We start from the raw sequence: 9994 nt of genomic DNA, 5'->3' as shown, positions 1-9994 counted from the left end.
TATCCTGGCGAGAGAAAATCGTCTTAAAGTTGTCAATATATCTATTATTACTCATTTTTGGACTGTTATAAGTATATGTTTTTAGATTTTTGGGGCTCGTTTTAGGTTTCATTTAGTAAAGCTGTCTTTTTCTGTTAGAACAGATTTTGAATTGAGCACCACTGTGTGCTAATAGAATGAGAAATACAATGACTTGAAACGACTAAAATATTTAGAAATAAGTTGAATGCTGGTAGTATTATTACAAGCATCTCAAAATGATAAATATTAGATGTATTGGCTCGATTTAAGATGTTTTAACTTGCCAAGATATTGTTTTTTTGCAGTGTATTAAAGGTGTGCGATAAGGGAACCCTTATTGTGAAGACATGTAACCCTAAATATGGCCTACATGTCAAGTACTATTAATATCTGTTGTGTGAACCAAGCAAAATACTTTATTTATTATTAAAAGATAGACAGAATCCTTCTACTAGTAGAAGCCATCTTTGTTGTGGCATCAAGGGGTTGCCCTCTCTGTTGTCCGCTGAGCGAGGAACAGCAAGGTTGAATATCTAACCTAACTCAAATATATCACTCAGCCTTTCCAGCTTTAAGTAGAGAGTGAAACTACACAAACAGTAAACCTAGGAGTCCAGTGCAACCATATGACATCATCTCAATTTGACGATGATGGTCTACTAATAGAGGGATTTTGTGTATTTGTCATGCTTTTTATAATAAATAAATAAATAGGTTCCTTTTAAGATTAAGATTAAGTTTATTACTATAGTAGGCTATGAAAAGTGCTCACTTACTTATGGTACTGTTTCCCATTGGAGTTATTTCAAAAGAATGATTCACTGAAAAATGTAATTCACACCATTTCTTTCTTATACCGAATGTAGTCAGTCGTCCATGTTTGATGGCTGAAGTTTGTTTCTTTGCAAAGCTAATACGAGAAAGATTTTGGATAATGTGTACTTCCATTTCTTTTAAGCTAGTCTGTGCAAAACTAAATAAGCAAAGATGTCCAGGGTAAAATTGTTTTTGTTGGATTCTTCAAAATGCCGTTCATTTAAAATGAACCAAGCGAACAAAATTGAAATTGCCAAATGGAATGAAAAGTATGCACTATATAATTGCCTCATATAATACATTAAAATATGCCTTATATAAGTGGCACAGAAGACTAATTCCTTCTTTGCCACCACATTTGTATTGTAACGCCAGAAGCCATATTCAGAAATATTCAGCATACACAAGTACATATGTATGTGGTCACATTTAAGTAAAAGTCAACATGTAATTTGTGGTTGTGTAGTGTTGGGTCTGTACATTGAGTTCTAGATTAAAATTTCTTTTTATAGTAGATTTCCTAGAAGCTAAAGACTAAAATGAAAAGAATGAAAATAGCTTCAAAGTCCAAGTGTTAATGGGTTTGTGAGGCCCAAACTCAACATTTGAAAACCTAAAAATTCTTCTTTTTTTTTTTTCTTTTGGGTGGCATGTTGGGTTGGACTTGTTAAAGCTCATGCCTGGATTATTTAAGCATGCAGTATCACCATTTCTAAAATGGTGTCTTGTAAATATTCTTGAGGAGACTTAATTTGAACTTACTCATTGATAAACAACTGGTTTATGAGGTCAACTGATGGATGCTACTCATGGTTGTGAGGCTGTCATTCTCTTCTTTGGTGTTAATGAATGCCATACATTTTCGCTGTAACTAAAGGAACTGAGAATTTCAAGGTGACAGTAGGAACTTGCAAATGAATGAAAATGGAAGTGAGCAAAGCCAAGTGTTAGTGTTTAGGCAAGAAGAGCAAAGCCTTCAGGGAGCTCTCACTTTGACCAAAGCCAGCATGGGCTGCAGGAGGGTGGGCCAAGCAAAACACATCCCAGAGAGCTTGGAAGGCTTCATCCTGGAAAAGATACCGGGAGATAGAGAGATAGAACCCTTGAGAGGACTGAAAAGATTGTGCTCATAAAGCCTTATTTCACCATGGTGGGTTTATTACAGAGACAGTATGAGGCAGTAAATACATTAAAACACATTGATTAATAATATAGTATTATTTAAGCAGATGTTGTTAGTTTTTCAGGAGATATTTTAATCGAGATTACTTATAAGATTATTCACTTGCATAAGGAAGGACGAAGTCAAAGAAAAATAAGTGAAAAAAGCAAGAGTTTCCAAACTAGAGTCCAAAAATAACCAAAAGATACAGAGAAAAATGTATCTCTTAACATGCATGAGCTTTAGAAAAAAAGCTAAAACTGTCACCATCAGATAAAAAGTATGTAAAGAGGCAATCTTTGAGAGATCTTGCTTCATATCTGAAAAATCCTCCAGGGTTTCTGTCCAACCCTCCGCTGTGAGAAGACAGCTCAACACGTTGAATCTGAAAGGATGTGTAGCTGTCAAGTAGATGTTACTGAGGAAAAGAAGAAAATATGCAAATCAAATGAAACTACTGATGTTCTCAGAACAATGAACTGGTAACCCCAATGTCCAGATGTTAATATCATTGAATCTGTATTTAGTTGTTGATGTTTCTGTGAAATTGTCCCATAATTTAAATTGCTGCAAAACAACATAAACCATTTCACTCATATAGATTCACAGCTTTTAACTGAGGTTTTTTGTGTAATATCTACTAGTTTAATCTCTTTGTAACCAACCAAATTACCATCAAACTTTGGGTGTATGGAAAAATATCATGCAGATTTCTTAAAAAAAAAAAAGCAGTGGAATTTGTGATGAAGGCAAAGCAATAAAAAACTAAACACAGAATGTGTTTTCTGTATGTTTTGTGTTATTTTCCCCCCTCATGCTGAAGGACGTACTTCATCAACAAACAGTGTTAACATGTTGGTCAGAGGAGTCTGCACACAGTGTTTGCTGAATATTTGAACTCTTGAATGTTTCCTGCTTTATAATGTCTAGTATTTCAAGAATGACCATTCACAAACAGTGCAGTGCTAGATTGTCTCTTTAAGTCAGATGGGTATGCTAGCGTACCATAAAATGTGCTCTCCAACCATCATGTCATTAACAAGATCAGTCTCGCACAGTTGGAGCTTCTGGAGTTTGATGAGCAGGTGTCTGTTTTGGCCAAACAGGTGTTCTTACCCTCCCCACACTTTCAAGACCCAGAAGGCCAGCATGACAAAAATACCAGCTTCACACCATTCAGCAACTTCTGCAGCTGTTGCTCTTTGGAAAAGTGGTCACTGTCTTGGTGGTTTACAGTCCTGCTTCAGAAAAAGATTGGAATATGATGAAGGGTCTTTGGAAACCTGGAAATCTGAGAGTTATGTGGCAGGTATTGATAGTTAATAGACCCTCTGACTGGATTACGGGTTGATTATAAGTTAAACTAGGATAGTGGAGATCCATAACTTGAAGAGTGTACTTTACTCTTTGGTTCACTTAAATGTTTTCATCAGATTCAAATTCAACTCCTGAACTTGGAACTAAGTACAAAAACCCACAGTGGGGAATGTTTTGGTCAAAACTCAAAAAACTCAATTAAAGGACGAAGAACTAGCCTCCAAAATAGCATGTTGTTTGGCAGTCATGAGAACAACAGTGTTACATGTCGAGAAGAGCGTTTGGATGATTTTAACAACGGTACTTTCATTGCACTAAGTTTTCTGGCATATGTGAATGTTTATGTTTGGCGAGGTACATGAAGCAATTACTATATTGAGGAGGAAATCAAACACGGTCATGCATCGTTAACCTTGTGCTGGCATGTAAACCCGACTATAGATAGCAAAGAATTATAATCTGTTTTGTTAATTTAAGATGCTGAAAATATATGAAGCAAAACAATCCAAAACATTCATAATGCCTCCCTGTTTGGCAGGGCAGCAGTATAGACACCCCTTCATTTGAATTGCTGCAAAATAACTTTTTGTCCCACCCAGTCAGATTAACAGCTTTTAACTGAAGAAACCTACAGTCGAGTGACATCATGACGATTTAAAGTCACTTTTGAAACATGCCAGTTTAATTTGTGTGCTTAATCATGCATGAGGTCATATGCATGTGATCTGATAAACAGATCTTATCCAGAATTAGTCTTTCACATAGTGAAAATGACTGTACACACAAAATTGCCCCAAGGTGTGTGTGTATGTGTCTGTGTGTCTGCCCTGCAATGGACTGGCGACCTGTTCAGGGTGTTTCCTGCCTTTCTTGAATAGGCTTCAGCTCCAGCCCATGACCCAGAAGGATAAGTGGCTTAGAAAGTGTGTGTGTGTGTGTGTGTGTGTGTGTGTGTGTGTGTGTGTGTGTGTGTGTGTGTGTGTGTGTGTGTGTGTGGGTGTGTGTGCGCGCATCTGTGTGTGATTGTACATACAAAAGAAGCTAAATTTAAAACATATTTATGCTCAGATCAAGAGTAACTTAAAATTTAATTATGTTATAAATGTAGATGAATGTAGTGTTAGGAGTCGTACCCAAGTACTCTTTGTGGTATAGTGTTGTGTGCATGTCTGGGTAGGGAACTGAATCCAGTTTGCCACTGTATGTTGAGGGCAGCAATATTAGCCACTCCACTATACTAGACTTTCACGCTTACTGAGGGTAGTCTCACAAGACGTGACATGATCTCATAATGAGAACGTCAGGGGACAACTATGAGAAATTTGGGCTGAGGGGATGTTGGGAATATTGATTTATTACAATGGGAACAAACTAAGTGTGAAATAATTGTTTTGCATGCTTATTGATTGTACGCTGGATGATAAAAGAGCACAGAAGAGTTTGGGGGTGGGTTTTAGAGGGCGCATACTCTAGTTTGTAGAGGATTTCACCGCAATCCACCACTAAAAGTTTAACAAATTGTCCACAGATATGTGTTCATGTTACGAGATTACATCTTACCTCACAAAATTAACTGAGGATTTGATATAATTACATTTATTAAGGTTGTATGTCAGTTCCGCAAAAAAGAAAAAAAAAATTAATCTCCTGTCATGTCTTATATGGCTTAGTTATGCAACCCTGCTTTGAAATGTTAGTATTGATATCTGTGGTTCTAGTGTTATTTGCCACAAGAACCACCATCACTACAAAGTCTCATACTGCTGATAAATACGTGACGTCATGAGTGATATTTATTCATAGCTTAGTTACACATTAGACAAATATTAAGCAGAGAGATGGTCACTTTGTCTCTTGAGGCCTCAGAGGTAGAGTAGTCTGTGACAGCTGGATTTACTGCAGGGCAGATTTAAATGTTGGCTCAGTTCAGACAGCATGGAAAAATGCTCCACTCCAGAGCTCAGGTCTGCCAGCAGCTCAAATGCTAACTGTCCTGGAATGGAAATACAGCTGGGGAATCTGAAGAATGAAACCAGGAGAAGAATTTCACTTTGATCCTGCTTTATTCAATCTCTTTTCTGGTGCATTTTTGCCATTTGTTTACAGCACTATTTGTGTACCTAGAGAGTTATCACTGGAAAGTGCATTTGGTTCATACGGGCATTCAAATGCTTAGCAATGCATTGACATATCCTTATGTGCAATAAATTCGGTCACTGACACTGATTTTAAGGAGCTAAAATCTATGATAACCAACAAAACTGACTGATATCATTTTATTTCATTTTCATTATTTTCATTTTCTTTTCATTTATCTTTTTCCAGTCAAATTGTTCCAAATATTCTTTTTTTCATATAAACATGACACACACACTGTCACAGGGGGTGCTGGAGCCTATCCCAGTGGTCATTGGGCAGAAGGCAGGAAACACCCTAGACAGGTCACCAGTCCATCACAGGGCAGGCAGACAGTCCTATACATTCACTTTTAGGGGCAATATAGCACATACAATTGACTGACTTCATGCCTCTGCACTGTAGGAAGAAACCAACATAGACATGAGGAGAACATGCAAACTCCACACAGAAAGCACCCTGCTTGCCCAGCCCTGGAATCAAACCCAGGCCCTTCTTGCTGTGAGGCAACAGCGCTGCCCACTACACCTGACCAAATAAATGTTTTTTCACATCTCCAAAGTTCAGTCTTAGAAGTTGTGTTTTGTGTTTCTAACAATCCATCCATCCATTTTCTAAGCCACTTCTCCGTCAGGGTCACGGGGGGTGCTGGAGCCTATCCCAGCAGTCTTCGGGCGAAAGGCAGGATACACCCTGGACAGGTCGCCAGTCCATCGCAGGGCAGACAGACAGACACAGACACAGACAGTCACTCACACCTAGGGGCAATTTAGCATGTCCAATTGGCCTGACTGCATGTCTTTGGACTGTGGGAGGAAACTGGAGAACCCGGAGGAAACCCACGCAGACACGGGGAGAACATGCAAACTCCACACAGAGAGGACCCTGGTCACCCGGCCGGGGAATCAAACCCAGGCCCTCCTTACTGTGAGGCAACAGCACTACCCACCACACCACCGTGCCGCCTTCTAACAATCCAAATAATCCCAAAAACATTCAGTGATGTTGAGGTCTGAGCTCTGGGGTAACCAGTCCATCTTTGTTCATCTTGTTTACCTTGTGGGTGTTATTCTTTTGGCTATTTCATTTTCTCAGTAACAGCTTCTTGACAGCTACACATCCTTTCAGACCCATGGTGTTATCTTCTCACAGTTGAAGGATGAACATAAACACTTATTAAAGAGCTGATGCAAAAGTAGAGCTTGATGTTCTCCTCAAAGATGAAAGCTTTCAATACTGGTGGTGACAGTTAAGGTGGTCTACCAGGTCTTTCACGGTGGTTTGGAGGACCATTTTCTCAATATCTTTTAATCCTTTTTTGAACTCCAGACTTAGAAACTCCTGTTGTTTTTTTCATTTGTTTTCTTTGGACTTTCTCAGTCCTTTATGCAACTAGACTATCTTTTATCCAAACTTTTATCCAAAATAAATATCTAATTAAAATTGTTAACTTTCAATAAATGAAAGATGGTCTCTGACTTTTGTACAGTACTGTACATATTAGAAATGAGTTCCCTCATTAGAAATGAATTCCCTCACACAATAGGTATCGGATCATTGCAATTTAAAACTTTTGCAATTTAAGAATCTTAATATAGGCTGATTTTGTCAGCTGAACAACATATTGAGTGGGCTCTGTAATAAATGGTAGATTATATAATAAGATATTTCTTTAAGGCAGTCTGGTGCTAAAATGTAAACAAAACTTAAGGACACTTACACCTTCTAGTCCTAACACACATAGTCCTCTCACCTCAGCCATTCCTTATGACCTTATAGAGCAGGCAGTGTGTAGGAGCAGAACTGTAGTAGAACGGCTTCACATGGAAATAGAAACTGCCATTTTAAAGAACCTCCTCATCTGACCTTGGTCTTTGTAATCTATAGTTCTGTGGTCAGCGTCTCACAGGGTCCAGACTGGTGATTATGGGTGGAGTGCTGCTGGACTGCGCAGCAGCCTGGAGGTTGACTGGAGACAAGCTTTAGCTCTACTCCACCAAGAGGAAGCCTCTTCTTCTCTTTTTCTCTTCTTCGCTTTCCTTCTCTCTCTTTCTCTCTCTCTCTCACTCACTTTCTCTACTATGTCATGAAAAACAATAGCTGATTGAGATTGCAGGCAGCAGCAGTTGAAGCTTGGAATGAAGAGTGGAAGTCTGTGAGGGAGGATCAGGATTAACTTTAAAAACAGATAGGCTTCTAATGTGGTTAAATAGCAGCTGTAAATCTGTAGGTTTGGATGTGAGTTGTCCAATAACCTAAAAGAACAGATTACAGGCAGACTAGGACGAAATGGTTTGGTCAGCCTGAAAAGAGTTTTATGGCTTTAATTATGTTTATATGGCATGTAAACATATTTTATTATAATTCATTAAGGGATCTCCTCTGGTCAAGCTGCAGTAGAATAGATACAAATAGGACACACATTCTACAAAAAGCATTTTATTTTTATTTGAAACAAAATAAAAAACCAAAACGGATAAATTTTTCAATATATTGCCAAACCATAGTGACCACAATAAAAATTCTGCTATCTACAAAACACTTTTAGAAAAAAACACAAACTGATTTTTAATCAATTCAATTTTTATATTTCAAACATTTATTAAAATACTTGTAAAAATATGTTTAATATTTTACACATTTTCATTTTGAAAATTAAATACATTTAAAAACATTTTTTCTGTCATTTTTTATCATATGTTCTGTTGTATTACTTATTTATGCATTGATCTATTTAACCCTTTATTGTGGTTTATTTTGTTTTTTTTTTTTTTTTTTTTTTTTTGTTCGTTTCCTTTTATGCTTCCATTAAACAACACCTGAGTATTTCAGTGAGTTATGACGGCTTTATGACGGCTGTTTTTTCATCACCCTTCATAAGAGGGAACTAATGAGTACACTGTAGCCATCTTCACAAAGCTCCTGACCCAGAAGGTGCCTTGTGTTAAAGCTCCCTGCTTTTATGAACGGAAGGCCATCGTTTGAAGTCTTGTCAGAAGCCACATGTTTGCTGAGAGCGCTGAGTGGCTGTTAGCGGGTGGGAGACGGGGGGCCAACAACACACTCAAGACTAATAATCATACATTGCACAAACACACACACACACACACACACACATACACACAAACACACACACACACACACAAACACACACATACACACACACACCACATAGTTGACGCACATCTGCAGAACAGGAACCGAGGCACCAGTAAATTGGACATTTTGTATGTGTGTGTTAGAGGCCAGGTTTAATAAAGCACTCTTCACTTGAGGGAAGCTTTTATTGTCCATCTCTGCTCTTCTTCTGCTATGATCACAGAAGAGTCCTCCAGTGGTGTGGTAACTTCTTGCACTGTTGGGCTGTATAAAAAGAGGAAAGTTGTGTTTATGGCTCTGTTTCCTGATGTGCCGTAAATCATCAGCTTCATTTAGACATATCAGCACCTGCCTGCCATGAGCTCTCAGCTGTTCACTTTAAGTGAATGAGAAGAATAGTTAAAAAATAGATATAGGTTAGATATTTTCTTCACATACTCCATTTTTGAGCAGTAGCATACATGAACCATTATTGATTTCCTGAAGAGCCAGTTTAATGATTGTGATATAATTGGTCCATATCCATACTGTCATTTTATCCTTTTATTGTCCATTATTGGGGAAAAAGGGGAAAAAGGCTCAAAGCTATTGTAAATGAGATTTGTGAGTGAGAAGAACTTTTTAAAGTTCAAAGAAACACCATGACATAGGGCTTATACCAATTAAAGGGTAATTATGTTAAGCATTAGTTTTTTAATCCCATAACCGGGGAAATTCCACCTCCGCATTTAACCCATCCGTGAAGTGAAACACCACATATACACTAGTGAATACACACGGCACCAAGGGAGCAATTGGGAGTTAGCTGTCTTGCTCAAGGACACCTCATGTCATGGACTGTCCTGTACTGTCAGCACTGGGGATCGAACCGGCAACCTTCTGGTCACAGGGCCGGGTCCCTAACCTCCAGCCCACGACTGGCATGTTTCTTTTTTTCTGAATTCATACAAACACTTTCATTTTATAGTAAATTAGTTTAGGTTAGTTTATGTTTATGAACAGAAACCTACAGATCAATATATTAAAGGAAAACATATTTGTGATCCTGAGTTTAAAGCAAGTTTTTATTCAACTTGTAACTAATTTACAAAGTAATCTTAAACTGAAACTTTGCTTTACGTTTGTAAAGGTGATTTCAGAGCCACTCGGTTCTACCTGATGAAAACTGTTTACCTTCAGTGTTTTGTGCTTACGATCATTTTAATAGACGTCAGCGTCACTAATTAATGATATTCTATTAAAAGACTGGTTTACCAAGAGAGACGCTGGAGGATTTTCACCTGAAATGAGTTCATGAAGCGAGTCTTGTTATAAAAATGATAACAGGACATTAGAGCCAGAATTAATCTTTTAGTACTTTTACTTTTGATTCTTAAGTACATTTGAAGGCAAATAATTTTGTACTTTTAAGCAAGTTGAGGTCTAGAGTAAGGACTTGTACTT

This window comes from Pygocentrus nattereri, chromosome 14, assembly GCF_015220715.1.
Source record: "Pygocentrus nattereri isolate fPygNat1 chromosome 14, fPygNat1.pri, whole genome shotgun sequence".
Classification (NCBI taxonomy): Eukaryota; Metazoa; Chordata; class Actinopteri; order Characiformes; family Serrasalmidae; genus Pygocentrus; species Pygocentrus nattereri.
The sequence above is the reverse complement of the archived record's forward strand: the minus strand, read 5'-3'. Positions refer to the sequence as shown.